Consider the following 15,866-nt stretch of genomic DNA (forward strand, 5'->3'; position numbering starts at 1 on the left):
ACATAACACCGACTGTTACGTAACAGTCGGGATCATTAATACGTACGCCCCCAATATTTGCATATGTCAGCCCATGTTCAAGGCATTAGACAAGGGTAGGACGTTTGGTGTGCACAGCAGAATCATCAGACTAGGTAAGCAAGCAAGGACAATAGCGAAAAATGGCAGATGGAGCAATAATAACTGACATGATTCATGATTACATGATATTTTTAGTGATATTTGTAAATTGTCTTTCTAAATGTTTCGTTAGCCTGTTGCTAATGTACTGTTAAATGTGGTTAAAGTTACCATCGTTTCTTACTGTATTCACGGAGACAAGACTGTCGTTATTTTCATTTTTAAACACTTGCAGTCTGTATAATGTATAAACACAACTTCATTCTTTATAAATCTCTCTAACAGTGTAGCATTAGCCGTTAGCCACAGAGCACAGCCTCAAACTCATTCAGAATCAAATGTAAAGTAGTGGGCGAAATATAAAGTATCAGTATTCTAAAGTGTTACCAATAATTCCTTGAAACAAACTTTTGACACACACAATTTTTTTTTTTATAACTGATGGATTACAATTATGCAATTATGCTGAAGTCATAAAAATTCTTTATACCATGAATATAATACAAAACATGCAATAGATTCAGTATATTTCCACCAGATGATATTTTTTGTCCTGGTGTGTTGCAGAAGAGCACATTAGAAAGCTGTTGTGTCCTTGTCTCTGCTCTCTGGACCACGCACACACACACACACAAAGAGAGAGAGAGAGAGAGAGAGAGAGAGAGAGAGAGAGAGAGAGATTTGTTTCATTTAGTTCAAGTTCATTTATAACTGATGGAGGTTAATTAAATGTAGTTCAGATGCAAAAAAAAAAAATAATAATAATAATAAAAATAAATAAACAAATACAAGTTCAAAAGTATAGTAACTGTCTGCAAAACATTCTTGATAGTCGACGACATATTCTAAAAAACATTTAAAACTTGAGATGATCATTTTTAGTAAAACAATTATGATGACTTTAATTTCAATTATTACTTTTTGATTACTTTTGGGTTGAACATTCTAACTGTATTATTATTAGGGTCATCAAAATGTGTTAATGCATGCATATTTTTTTTTTCAGTTTAATGTGTTACAAATATTTAAAGCAATTACAAGCATCTTTTTTTTCTGTCAACCTTTGGCTGTGCTACAGTATATGATCATGCTATCATTCATTCAAATGTAATAAACCAAGCACAATAAGATGCAAAAAAACAAAAAAAAAAAAAAATCTCAAATCTGTACTGGCATGCTGTCTGTAAAGCAGTTCTCTGTGAACAAACACCCAAAATGTGCACAGTGCACAGGACAAAAACACACAAAACTATGTCAAAATTCCCATTTTGTCGAGTATCCTTGTAAGCACAGTATTAAATTAATGTAAGGAGTTGTGAGAAAAGAGGATGTGTGTCAGATCCATGTCATGTGCATCAGCGTAATAAACAGAAAACAAACAAACAACAAAATAAAAACATAAAATCAGTCACTGCTCTTGACTGAATAACTTTTATATCTTTAATAAAAATACATTTCTTGTTGGATGCTGCTGTTAAATGCTCTGGCGATGAGATAAACATGGTAGATTATGTACAACACACTATGGGGATGAGCTAAGGCAGTGTTTCCCAACCCTGTTCCTGGAGGAACACTAACAGTACACATTTTCCAAATCTTCCTAATCAAACACACCTGATTCAACTCATCAGTTCGTTATTAGAAACTCCAAGACCAGAAATATATGGTTCAGATAAGGGAGACATTCAAAATGTGTACTGTTGGTGTGCCTCCAGGAACAGGAAACACTGAGCTAAGGTATGGTGCTTTCCAAGTCATGTATTTATGAATTGAATGTACATGAACACTACTACAATGTTGTAAATACAAGTGGGAAACACAAATGTTTAAGAGTTGGGGATGTCAGTGAGAAATGTGGCAGAGTACAACAATACTTAAAGGTATTTTGCAGGATATTATCAGGCTTTTCTATTTACAACGAAGCAAGCTAATTGCCTGCTCAAAATATGATAGCATTGAAATATAGCAATACAATATGTACTGATACAGTTTAAAGTAGCTCCATAAATTAATTAAATTTTTTAGAAGTAGAGTTAAAATCCTTGCTGTTTTTTTGTGTTTTGTGTTAATTGAAAGAAGGTACACTGCCATCTTACTCTGATGAAAGTGACATTAGTGAACCTGATGTTGTAAACACGACTTCCCACCACATAAATACGAACTTCCCAGGAGGACTTGAACACACCAATAGGGCAGATTCTGTCGCCAGTCATGGGCGGGGCCTGTTCTAATGTGACATCACACTGGAGTATGTTCCTGATCAGATTTATGAGAAAAATAACAAACAGAGTAGATGGATTTTTACACTTTTATCTATATCAAAGTGATTTTAGCATAAGAGGTCCCCTCTAACCCTTAAATGCAAACAAGTGCGCACACAACCGCGGTTGATTTTATTTTCTGGGTTGCGTCCGTTGCTGAAGCGGCTGAGAAGAGTGCGCTGTCAATATACAGTGCGAGAGCGACCTCTAGAGGCGAAATAAAAACTATCGCTGATACCTCATAGAGTTTGTTTTGACATATGACGTGAGGCTACGTGCTGCATAGAGCGGGACACTTCAAAAAACGGATTTAAAACATAGACAACAAAACGGTATGTTATACAGTGTACACCACAGGACATGTTTTTATATCATTATAAAGTAAGTTTGTTAACTAGATGCTGCATTAGTGGAGAACAGCAGTATGTTTGCCGTCGAGGCTGAGAGGATGCTAATATTAATAGAATCTCAAGCGGTTAAAACAATGCAACAAAAATAATGTCACGATTGTTACCATTAATTTGCATTAGTTTATATCCATTTGTTGCTGTTATGCATTTGTTATCTAGTGAAGCAAACTGCGTATAGAACAATTTTTAATAATATTTTATTGCTCCTTTTGTATTTTACATTTACTTGTACTTTTACTTTCAATACTTAAGTACATTTAATATCAAAAAAATACTTTTCGTACTTGAGCACAAAAAAATATCACATTAAAAATTTTACTCAAGTATCATTCTAAACAGTGACTTTAACTTCTACCAAAGTCATTTAATGGTACACTCAATGGTATGGTTTCAGAGTACTTTATACACCACTGCTAACACGGAAGGATCTCTACCTGTCGTGATAATATAAAACTCCTCTGATATTAGAGTAACAATTACAGAAGAATAAAATAAATCATATTCTGTTACCTTTTGGAGCTTGAAAGGGCTCATTTTAAGCAGATGTTTTATGCCATCATCACTGTCCTCATCAGGGCTCATTTTCCAGTGAATTCAGCAAATAATAGGTTTGAGGTTGCGAATATGAGCCCATTTGTGATCTCAAACATATTCTCAAAACTATATAATTTTCAACATCTTCAAAATCAATATTTCAATCGCTAACAGCTTCACCAGATACATCCAGTGACAGTGACAGTCAGGGATGGGCAGTATATGATACATGTATTTCAAATATGTATTTCAAATACAAAATAGTATTTTGTATTTGATAGGGTTGATGAAAATGGCTTTGTATATTGTATCAAAATACTTTAGTGTTTTGTATTTTTAAAATACTGTAAAATACTTTGTAAAAAGTCTACATGATGACATCATAAAATTACGGCCTCTGATTGGTGCCTACTCAATAGTTTGCAGAGACTTGTTGAGATCAGAACAGGAAATTGATCCATATGGAAGAAGGTGGTCAAGAAAAGTGCAGGCTGCCAGCTTTCCATCAACTTTTGGCATAAATTGCTATCATTTTTAACAGTCGCTGTATATGCTTTATAAACACAAAATATCGCCTTGAACGTACTTGCGCTTTCCGCATTCTTCAAAACACTTACACCATATGTCCTACGCCTTTTCTATTCTACTTACGGAACAAACGCAGCGCCAGTTTCATTTTTTTCCGTAAGTTGAATAGGGAAGGCGTAGGACATACAGCATAAGCGTTTTGAAGAATACAGAAAGCGGAAGTACGTTCAAGGCGATATTTTGTGTTTATAAAGCATATACAGTTGTATTTTTTTCTAAAATGAACGATCGTTTCGCTAGGTAAGACCCTTATTCATCGTCTGGTATCGTTTAAAGCTCTTTGAAGCTGCGCTGAAACTGTAATTTTGACCTTCAACCGTTTGGAGGCCATTGAAGTCCACTATAAAGGAGAATAATCCTGGAATGTTTTCATCAAAAACCTTAATTTCTTTTCGACTGAAGAAAGAAAGACATGGACATCTTGGATGACAATTATCAGTAAAAGTTCATTTAAAAGTGGACTAATCCTTTAATCGTCACTTCATCATTGTGTATCAGACATGGAATAAAGGTGAATTGCACTTATTCCGTCATCAAAGATTCAATTATTGTTGTGCAGAAATAAATAAAAATAAATAATTTTCTTTTTTGTACCTGCATCAGCAAATTTTTAGCAAACAAGTTTAAGTTTGCTTGTTGTTTATTTACTCATTTATTTAATAATTAACTTAATTTTATTATCACAGGAAATGACGTGGACGATATGTGAATCAGTGTCCATCATTTTGCGAGCAACTGGTGATAAAGAAAAATGCAAATAAAAGTAAAAAAAAAAGTCGCAATATTGATAATATTTCCATTTTAAACCATGAAGGTGAGCCAGTGGATATCATACAAACAATGTGCAAACTTTGTGTGAGAGTTATGCGGGTTAAGAAATCTCAAACTTAAGTCAATTATTCACTACAGAAACTTAAAGTAAAATCTGACTGAGCTTTTGGTATCTGACACTGCAATAACCGTGCATATTCTATTAGAGACATAGAGAGATGAATCTAATTTATTTTCTTAATATTTGTGGCCCTTAGTGAGAAAAAATAGTATTTTTCGTGAATCGATAAGTATTTTATGATAAACAAGTTGTTTTTAATTGAGGAGTAAGCTATCTAATATTTTATTGTCCTCGCAGCGCGTCAGTTATGCGGTGATGCGCTATGATATTGCGGGGCAAATGAAATACAATATTAATTTAATAATAAAAGTAGCATGATAATAAGGAAAATAATTTTATAGCCTTGCATGCCCGTCCACTATATGCCACTGTGAAAGGATAAACAGTGTTCAGGCACGCATCAAATCGATTAACTGTTTTATCCAAATCCACATGCATGGACCGTTCAGTGTTCAGTACTGCAATGTCCGAGTCTCTCGTGTCTCCTGAAGTTTCTCATGTGTTTTCAGTCAGCGCAAGCAAGAAACGTTAAACTGTGGACTAGCTTTGACTCTCTGAACAGTGGCTGCTCAGCCAAATTTTTTATGACCAAGGACGGTGCGCATGTGCATGTGCCGAACGCGTCTTTCCGCGCTCACCGGGCAAAGGAATATTTTGAAAGACTCGCGCGCTCAACTGTGTGCCAGACGGAGGGGAACGTGGGAAACGAAGTATAGCCAGATCTTAACTGCTCTAAATTAGTGGACTGGATGCGTACACTGATACACACCTTGGGTTTGCGACCCTATACAATTTTTACAAAAAAAATGAATAAAAAATGAATGATTTTTTTTCTTGTTATATTCTTTATAATGAATTGATTGAGGAATACCAAGAAGGTTGATGTCTAACTTTAAAAAATGAATGAGGAGGAGGTTTTTTTTTTTTTTTTTTTTTTTTTTAATTGACAGCACTTACGATTTACTCACGCATCGTTGTTTCTGGATTGGAGGTCTGCAATGCGCTTCCTGTGAAAGATTTAAGTAAACAAAATCACATTGAAAGATACCAGAATGTCGCAATGCATTATCAAATGCTCACATAAAAATGCAGTATTTTTAAAGAAATGATCAATTTTACATCAAATTAGTTATTTTCATTTATTACAGTTACAGTGTAAACCATTTTCAGGGATGTGTTCTAATATTACTCATTAATATTTATTTTAAAGTCAGATCCAGACTCACTTGTATCTCATGACAACAAATAAACACAGTAATCCAACCAAAAGAGCAGCTCCAAGACCAGAGATGGTTGGTATGAGGATGTGGCTGAGAGGTGCTTGTTCTGGTAAAAGGGAAAAAAAAGAAAAAAATGTAAAAGTTAATTGTAATTAGTTAAAATTATCACTATTACATTATCACATTATATACACAGAAGAGTTTTATTGTTATACCTTTCACAAAGATAGGCTGTGTGGCTTGCATTTCACCCCTGGACACTCCCGTGGTACCCGACTGTGCATGTGATAGAGTTGTGATTATCCTCTTTTGTTGGGGTGAAGGTAAGGAGAGATTCTGCTCCCATTTTCCATGACCAATGTCCTTATAGCTCATGATGACATTTCCAGAGTGGCTCCAGCTGAGAGTGGGCTGATGGGATGGACAGGTGTGCCGGACAGAGCATCTGAAGACTGTGGGTTCACCCTCTTTCACAGCCATGTTAGCCTGCAGCACAGGTTTTGATGCTTGCTCTATACACAAATTTTGAATGACAAAACATTAATTTCACATAGTAAATAATAATTAAAAAAAGAGCTTATTTACTAATTATTTAATCACAAAAACATGATTTGGACTCTTTCATTTTTTAGTTTGCTTTCTTATTTTGTACCCTATTTAGGAGTTGTAATTACAGGTTAACAGCTCAAAAGCACACTTACCAATCATATTAATTCTCACACAGTTATCCACAAAGGAGTACTTGTCTATTTCAGATGTCTCTAATTCCACCTGAAACAATACGGGCCGTTGTCATGGTTTTTGACTTCATCAATCTCCAAGGAGCAGTTTAAAGCACCCAGTGACCCAATCAGTTTTGTACGACCCTTGAAATTGTCTAGAACCCTTGTAGGATCATTGTGATAGATGTAATCCTCCCATTTGTCCTTCAAGTGCCACATGGCTTTAATACGACTGGAGGGCTGTTGTTGAGCAGGGTATTTGAATGAACAGGGCAACACGACACAAGATGAGACCAGAGCCTCCATTTCAGACTCTACCTTCACCTTCCAAACATCTCCAAACACGACAACACCAATAACTGCAAAATAATAATAATAAAATCAGTGGAGTTAATAAACTTAAAGAAATACATTAATTTACATTTAAAGAAGTTGTATCTCAATACAAATACATTTAAAGAAATAACCTCACAAAATGTAAAAATAATTTATTCATATAATGTTTGGAAATTTAAAATCATACCCTGAAGCCAGCAGAGAATAACTTGTGCCCGTGCACCCATGCTGGACTGGACTCTAAACTGAAGAGGCAAAAACACAGAAATTGAACATGTTACTGATTTTTTTTTTTTTTGCACATATACAATAATCTTTGTCTAGGGCATTTGATAGTCTTCAGTTATAGTGTTCATATACCTGAGAGTTCTCAGGAGATATAAACTGTAAATGAAAATCGATAGGCCTAATTTACTGATAATTTCCTCCTGAGAACCAGGAAAAAAGATTTTGTGAATTTAGGATTTTTACATGCCATTACATTGTTTAGGGCATAAGAAACAAATGGGGAAAAAACATTTTTGAAGAAACATATTTTATTCATATGCTATGTATGTCCACAAATCTGACACCAGGACTGGATAAAAAAAGACATGAAATTATATTTATAGGCAAAAAACAATGGGATTTTTTTTTTTTTTTTACCAATCAATTTTTAGGTTTCACAAACTTTGTATGATGATTCTCAACAATGTTATAAAAGATATAACAGAATGAATTGATTTACCATTTTACTTTATGTAATATGTGGGTAAAATGGCTATAAAATGGGTAGTCTTATTCAATACAATGTATCTATACAATGTTTTTAATTTATTAATAGCAAAATTTATTTGATTATTAATGTGTTCTTGGGGCAACATGTAATGAAAAAAAGTGTAATAGTGGGAGTTACAATTGACAACGTTTTCATAATATATATAATATTTCATAGAAATACTGGTATACAATTTTCACTTGTGTCTCCAAAAATGCTTAAAGGTGCTCTAAGAGATGTCATGCGTTTTTAGGCCAAAACATTTTTTGTCACATACAGCAAACATCTCCTCACTATCCGCTAGCTGCCTGTCCCCTGAACACACTGTAAAAAAACGCAGTCTCTATCTGTAGTCGCCACAAGCTCCAAAAACAGCAACAAAAACAAACTGATGCAGCCTGGACCACAAAACATAATAAACATGCTCCAGCCAATAACAGACAAGAATGATTTTAAATGTGCGTTCATGACTGTTTCAGGAAGCACAGAGGGGAGGGGGAGGAGGAGGAGGAGGGAGGGTCTAGCCAGAGCCGTTAAATATGAGAGTTGCGACACTCTTTGATCTCGCCGCCACGCTGTCACATGGTTCGTGTAGCTCTCAATAGTTACAAACAAATCCGCGCCGTCAACCAGTTTGAATGGTTTTAAGCAGGACAGACAGCTGTAGCTATAGAGGGTATGCACGTGACGTCACCGTCGACCGTTACGACTGCGGTCACGCCCACTGAGTGGCAAAAGACTGAGCGGCAGCATTGGTTTTCAGTGTGAATGTCGCGAAAAACACAAAAACACATTCAAAACAGGAAAGAGCTTTGCGACTGACTGTACAAATAGCTTTGACACAAAACCCGAGGTATATATTTAAAGAGTGCCGAAAGCTACAGAAAAAAGAAGCAAATGGATCACTGCAAGAGAAACATGGATTTGCAGTTATCATTTTGTGTGGAATTGTTGGATTTTGAGGTAAAAACATACCGTATATATTGAATTGTTATATATTATGTTGACAACTCATCATGAAATATTTTCCATCTTATATTCTGCATAATTGGGTGTTTTTAAATAAACACTGACAAAAACTATTCTGTAAAACTATATAAGTTTTAGGGCTGGACAATATGACGATATAACATTGATATAAGTGATTACTCGGATTTAAACCTACCTATATTGTAGTTATATAAAATATTTACAGGCAGATTTGCTTTATGTGTCTCCCCGGCATTGAAATCAGGCACATATAAATGTCAGGAAACACGATTCCTGGCTGCATGTCACTATCCATGGATTAGGTTTATTTGACAAGTTGCAAGGAACACTTTTGAGTCCAACCTTTAGTGTAATCGTTTGTTTTACTTGAGTTTTCGCAGTTTCCCCAATTAAATCCAGTCACGCGGCAGCTTTTTTAGCCACTCAGTCCATCTGAGGGAGCGCGTTTTCGGCGGGAAAGTGACGTCGATGCATACCCTCTATAGAGAATACGAACCGACGTCACGCCTCGTTGCATGCCGGGGCGGCGCCGCCATTTTGACAGGATCGCCCTCTATTACTCGTACTGAAATTAATACAGATTCTTGCTTACCTTACCTTTTGTTTCTGCCATTAAGTGGAACGTTAACAATTTTAATGGTATTGTTTGCAGGGAATAGAAGCTATTTTATCGCATCGCATGATCATTTTATTTATTTATTTTTTTCACTGAAGTTTTGTAGAATTTCGTTTACAATGTTGTTCTGTTTACCGTGTCGCACACTGGACGCTCACCGCTGCTCAGCCATCGTATAAATATCCAAATAAATCTATGTAATTAACACACTGAGAAAAGTCGATTAATTTATTTGTTGGAAATGTTTAAATGATGCTTAATCGAGCATATTGAGTAGGCCTACAACTTGTCATTGTAATTCCCCTTTTCCACGATCACAGATGAGGAGAATTAGAGATTATGGGTCAAATTCAGCGGACAGACGGACACGAACACACTGTATTTTTATATTTAACAAATGACAACCACACTAAGCAATTTCCTACCTTTATAAAACCGTTATGAAGAAAATGTATAAAATGCTTGCATTTTAAGTGATACTTAAAGTTTATATTTTGGTCTCATCCGTTTTTCTGCATGTGCTTTATTTGTAAATAGAATTTGGTCTCTTTAATATCAGTCTAAGTGCATTAAGCGTTTTCTTGAGAGGACATGAGAGGAAAACGTTTAAGATATAAACCGTGTTGCGTTCATATTTTGGGCTCATTTGCGTATCTCCACACAGTATGCTTTAATAAATATGCACAGAATTGTTTGTTTGTCACATGAAGCGTTTTTCTTGTTAAGCATATGAATGTCCCCGTCAAGTTCTGCTAATTAACGAGCGCAGTGAGAGTCAGACTTGCAAAGGTAATGTTAATTATTAAACCAAACGAAATCAAAACTTTCAAAAACACTTAGCAATGTGATTCTTTTATTGAGTGATAAGCAGTGGGTTTAATCAGTGCCATTATTAAGAGATTTGCCATCCGGCGTCTTCTCGTCATCTCCTCGACCTGCTTCCCTTGCTGTTTTTACACGTAGAAAAGGCGAAAAAACGTTTTTCATAGTCTTGTTTTCTCTCAGAACGATGATCTGAGTTACTATCACAATTATCGATGCAGCATTAATGACATACAATGGTGACATTTTTCACAATCATGACAGAAAACAAATTACTGCACTAAACTCACTAATGGAAAGGCTGCGCGATCCCGTCAAGATGGCGGATAAACAAAGAAGTTACCCAGAACTCAATGCGGCGTGACGTCAGATTCATATTCTCTATATTTGCAGCAATTATCCGTAAACACTGACGCATAATATACATTGATTATTACGTTGATGCTTACATTACATACACATGATAGCCTTTTTTCCTGGGGAGTGGCGGAAACAGAATTAATCATTTTTGTGTTTAATTTTGGAGGGAAGAGGGGCTGCTCCCATAACGTAAAATACACAGCAACTACTGTATTTGCAGCAATTTTTTTCGGTAAATATTAACGCATAATACTGATTAAATATTGAATAAAATTGATTACTACGTTGACTACACTTACAGTAGTGTATTGTATCTGGAGAGTGATAGAGAGACGGCATTATCGTTAACAGTGTAGTAAATGTACAGGTAACTGGAGATGGTTATGGAGTGAATTAACAATGTTCCTAAATACGATCCATAATGTTAGCATTTCTGTTAACTGGATTCATTTCAGGATGGCTATGTAACCCTTCATCATAGCCTTCCCTAAATATATATATGCAAATTTTCATGCAAATAAAGACCTTTGAATTTAATTAATTTTTTGTGAGTGTTTAAGGTGGCTGCTCCCATAAGGATACATTACTGATAATACTGATAATACATTTACAGCATGTACTGTATATATTTTTCTCATGCTTCTATGGTCATAAATATTACTAACATCCTAATATTGCGTTATGTTAAGATACATTCACATGAACATGCACAACAAGTTAATATCAATGAATGAAGCTGCTCAGTTCAAGTCAAGAAAGTAGTTTGGTCAACAGTGAAAAATATACAAGGCAACCAATTACATTCAACAAAACATTTAATTATATATTATATCCAGGGAGAGGGTAGGTAAGTTTTCCTTGAATGTTCTGTCTTCAAAGAAACTCATTCGACTTCCTACAGGGAGAGAAAGATGGCAGAAAACAGGACAGAAAAGGAATATAAGTGTTCACAATAGCCATTACATTCTTCCAGCGCAGCCGTAGGATGATCTGGAGACCTGGTGGTGAATCAAGAATCAGTCAAATGCTTATACATACATTGATAACAAAAGCATTCAAACTCTACACTATAGGTAATGCTATAGTTACTTGAATTTTTGGGTGAGAGCATTCCATTGCCAGAAGCAGACTGTGGCCCAGTTTCCACCTGGCGTTAAGATGCGTTTTGGCTGATCTGATCACAAGTGGACGACACTAAATACAGGTGTAAATAGGGTCTAAACCGATTTGAGTTTGTCCACTTTCGACCACTTCCAGAGGTATTTGAAAATGCATTCGACCAGACTGCTTTCATAGTGTAAACGCTCATGTGGTCGAATGTGTTCAAACCGCCACTAAAGACCATCTACTCTTCGCCTACTGACCTAATGTGTAAACATTATTACTATTTTCTAACACACACTCACTATGTTCAGCTGGTCTTGTGGCTGTCAGAGCAGAAACAAACACTGATGCTCTCTGTATGTTTTCCTGTCATCTCTGGGCGTGTTCATATGTAAACTGCTCAAGCTTATTTTGTCTATTAGATTGAAAGATCTATAAAAACCCATACATTTACCCACCCCCTTGAAGAAATCGGGACAGAAGTGATTGAAAGAGGACAAAAGAGATGGATTAAAACACCAGTTGTAAACGTGTATGTGTCTCCCTCGTCCACTTGTGATCCAATCAACCAAAATGCATCTTAACTCCAGGTGAAAACAGGGCCTGTGTCAGAGCCCAGAGGAGACGGGTCTGGAGTCGAGTCAAACCTGCTGCTGGATAGAACTCGGAGAAAGAGGAAACAGTGTTAAGGTTAATACATTGAAGGACAGATTAAATATACATTTCCAAAACATTTTCATGAGGTTGACATTACAGAAGTGAGAGCACACACCTACAGTTCAGTCCATAACTATTTGGACATTTGTCATGATTTTTGTTATTTTGGCTCTGTAATCCAGTACAGATAAAATTAAATGAGAAAAAAATACATATCTATATACAAACCACTATTGTTATTCAAATTTTTATTCTTCCACACAATAACATTATGGAAGAAGCTGGGTGATCATTCTGCTCATCCAAGAAATTATGCAAATAAGGGAAAAAAAAAAAAAAAAAAAAAATATATATATATAATATATATTATACTGTCATAGAGGTGTAAATTTAATGATGATTTAGCATTGAGGTCATAGTTTGTGGGGGTGTTTTTGCACTTGTTGCTTTCTATTCAGATGTGTTTAATATTCTGGCCACCTCATGTATGTAAATAAGAAACCCATCTGAACACAATGTAGTGAAACATCACCATTAACTATGACCTAGTATTGAATTGAATTTACACATTTCTTGCTGATTATAAACTTCATTAAAGTAGAATTCATGGCAGAGCTGTTGTGTTGAATTAAATTAGATTGTAAATGTGTTCCTAATATAGTGGCCACTAAGTGTATGCAACCTCCTGTGTTATTCTCTGGTACTTTAATGAACTGGCAACTAAGTGTTGCTAACATTAACAACAAATCTAATAACTGAAGATAAACGTTGTTTGACAACGAACTTGTAAACGTAAAGGTAAATGTAGCCCAACTGACGTCAGGTTATGGTAGCTAATGTTAGTTAAGTGTTGATCTTTTAAGCTAGCTGCAATTAGAGTCTAACCAACGTTATTAACTTACAATAAACATTAACTAAAGCTGGTTACATAAAATACAACTATTGACTAGATCAGTGGTTCTCAAACCTGTCCTGGGGACCCCCCACCACTGCACATTTTGCATGTCTCCCTCATCTAACACACCCAAATCAACTCTTGCAGTCTCTACTAATTAGCTGATTACTTGAATCAGGTGTGTTAGATGAGGGTGACATGCAAAATGTGCAGTGGTGGGGGGTCCCCAGGACAGGTTTGAGAACCACTGGACTAGATTCATGAGAGGTCAGGTAAAAATGTCAAAAATGCAGTAATTTCATCAACTTACCAGCGAGCGAACTTCAGAATCACTGAAAATGAATGGGGTTCAGCGCTGGAACTGTCGGCTGCTCCACCACGACACGCGTTACTTTCGCTTTCCAAAGTTCCTATGGAAGTCTATGGGAGTGTCGCAACTCTGTTTTTCAACGGCTCTGGGGTGAGTTTCCCGAAAGCATCGTTGGTGAACCATGGTCGTAAGTCCCATTGAACTCTATTGGTAACGACCGAACTTGCGACCATAGTTCGCTTCGGGAAACGCACCCCTGGCCGGGTTCACACCCGCGTCAGCAGCGCGTGAGCGTCGCGTTAGCAGCGCGTGAGCGTGAACTGCAGCTGCAGAGACGCGTGAGTATTCACACTGGAAGCGTTTGTACAGCATCACAGCAGCGGCTCGAAGCTACATATAAAGTGAGCATTTCTTTACAAAGACAGCTATAAATTTGTTTTTATAAGTTGGTTATTGTTAAACTTTATAGTCTTGGAAGTTTGTTAACATGCAAGGTGTACAACACTCGCATATAAACGTAAAATAAATAAACAAACAAATAAATAAATAAATAAATAAATAAAGCCTCGTGTCATCCATTGCTGCACACAAATGAGGTAAGCTTTGTGTTTTACATCATCTGACGCATGAACATGTTTACAACACAGCAAACTCAGCGAAAAAAGGCAGCAAACTCGGGTTTGATTTGGGTATGCAAGATTGCTCTTGTTTGACAACACTTCGAACGTCAACAGGACGTTACTCCACACAGGATCGCTTAGAGGTATGAAATCAATGCCCTGGGGCGTGTTTCCCGAAGCGAACTATGGTCGCAAGTTCGGTCGTTACCAATAGAGTTCAATGGGAGTTACGACCATGGTTTACCAACGATGCTTTCGGGAAACGCACCCCTGTTTTGTTACATAATGTCATATTTTGATTAGAAACCCCATAACATTTTCCTGACGTTGATTTATGACATTTTGAAAATTAGTCAGATTTAAATGATAATTACAAAATATGATCATTTCCATAAGAGTGCTAAATGTGATCACTATTAACATAATTAATGTCAGTCATTTTTAAAGACTAAAGACTAATCTGGCAGGACAAGATGGCAGGACAAGACACTTTAGGTTCTAAGTGACCAACTTTAGAGCTTGACGACCTACGCATTATAAAATTAAGCCTCGCTATGTAGGCGATGTTGCGATATTTACATGTGTAGCCTACGATTGTGCAATTGGCCAAAAGACAGGGATTTTAAACCGCTAGAATTAAAGGCATCTTGCATCCTGTAGGCTATGGCGCAAATTCAAAAGTGAAACCACTTTGGAAAAACACATTTAAAGGAATGTTTAACCAAAAAAATTAAAAACCAGTCATCAACTTTATGTCGTGTTTGACCCTTGTTACTGTACATAGACCTACACCCAGCTGGGAGGACGACTTGATCATTAAAGAAAGAAAAAAAAAACAAAGAATATTTGTCGAGTTGAGGGCAGAAAACAAACAAATATTAACAAATATAGGCCTACTTACTGGCACGTCAAAAACAAGTAGCCTAAGCAATGAATATTGACGTATCTGCTGGGTTGGCGTGCGAAAACTCTGATGGTGAACTGTGTCCACGCAGCTCCTTGAAGGTCTTCGGCTGTCATGGAAATCAACTGACCACAGTGATCAACTGCGGTCAAGCCAGCCGCTGGAGAAAAAAAAAAGCGTATGCGCCTATTACTATGAATAAGGTAATTTCAGGAGCAGCAGAGAGAGAGAACGCGCTTTCAGAGCGCTGGAGTTGCTCAGATATATCTAAAAAAAATATTTTTCTTTTTTTCTTTCTTTCTTTCTTTCTTTCTTTCTTTCTTTCTTTCTTTCTTTCTTTTTCCCATAATGTATGCATATCTTATATGAGTACTGCAGCATTTTGGAGATATGTCACATCCTTTCACTTCAGAGACCTATAAAATCCTCATTTCTAATAAGTATAAAAAACTAATGGTCTGTTTCCAGGGCCGGAGTGGGACTCATTTTCAGCCCTGGAGTTTCATGCCTTAGACCGGCCCACTTTAATTCCCGACTAACTATATTAAAATAATGTAATAAAAACCTCAGTATTTAAATCTGCAAATTGTGCACTGTTCTCTACGGCCTTTAATTGTATTTTTCAAAAATATTATTTCCAATTCAGTGCAAAAATGCTAATTTGATATAGTCATTTTGTATTGTATAATAATGATTTTATAACGTGAACCATTGATTAATTCTTTAGCCATCTAGTGACTGTAGTTAA

At 36.2% G+C, this 15,866-nt stretch overlaps 1 pseudogene; it reads right to left on the reverse strand.

Annotated features, from left to right (window-relative positions):
• Positions 1-339: 339 nt before the first annotated feature.
• On the reverse strand, positions 340-15,326 carry LOC125249360 (annotated as a pseudogene).
• Positions 15,327-15,866: the final 540 nt, after the last annotated feature.

The sequence above is a fragment of the Megalobrama amblycephala genome, linkage group LG16 (assembly GCF_018812025.1).
Source record: "Megalobrama amblycephala isolate DHTTF-2021 linkage group LG16, ASM1881202v1, whole genome shotgun sequence".
In the NCBI taxonomy this organism is placed as follows: Eukaryota; Metazoa; Chordata; class Actinopteri; order Cypriniformes; family Xenocyprididae; genus Megalobrama; species Megalobrama amblycephala.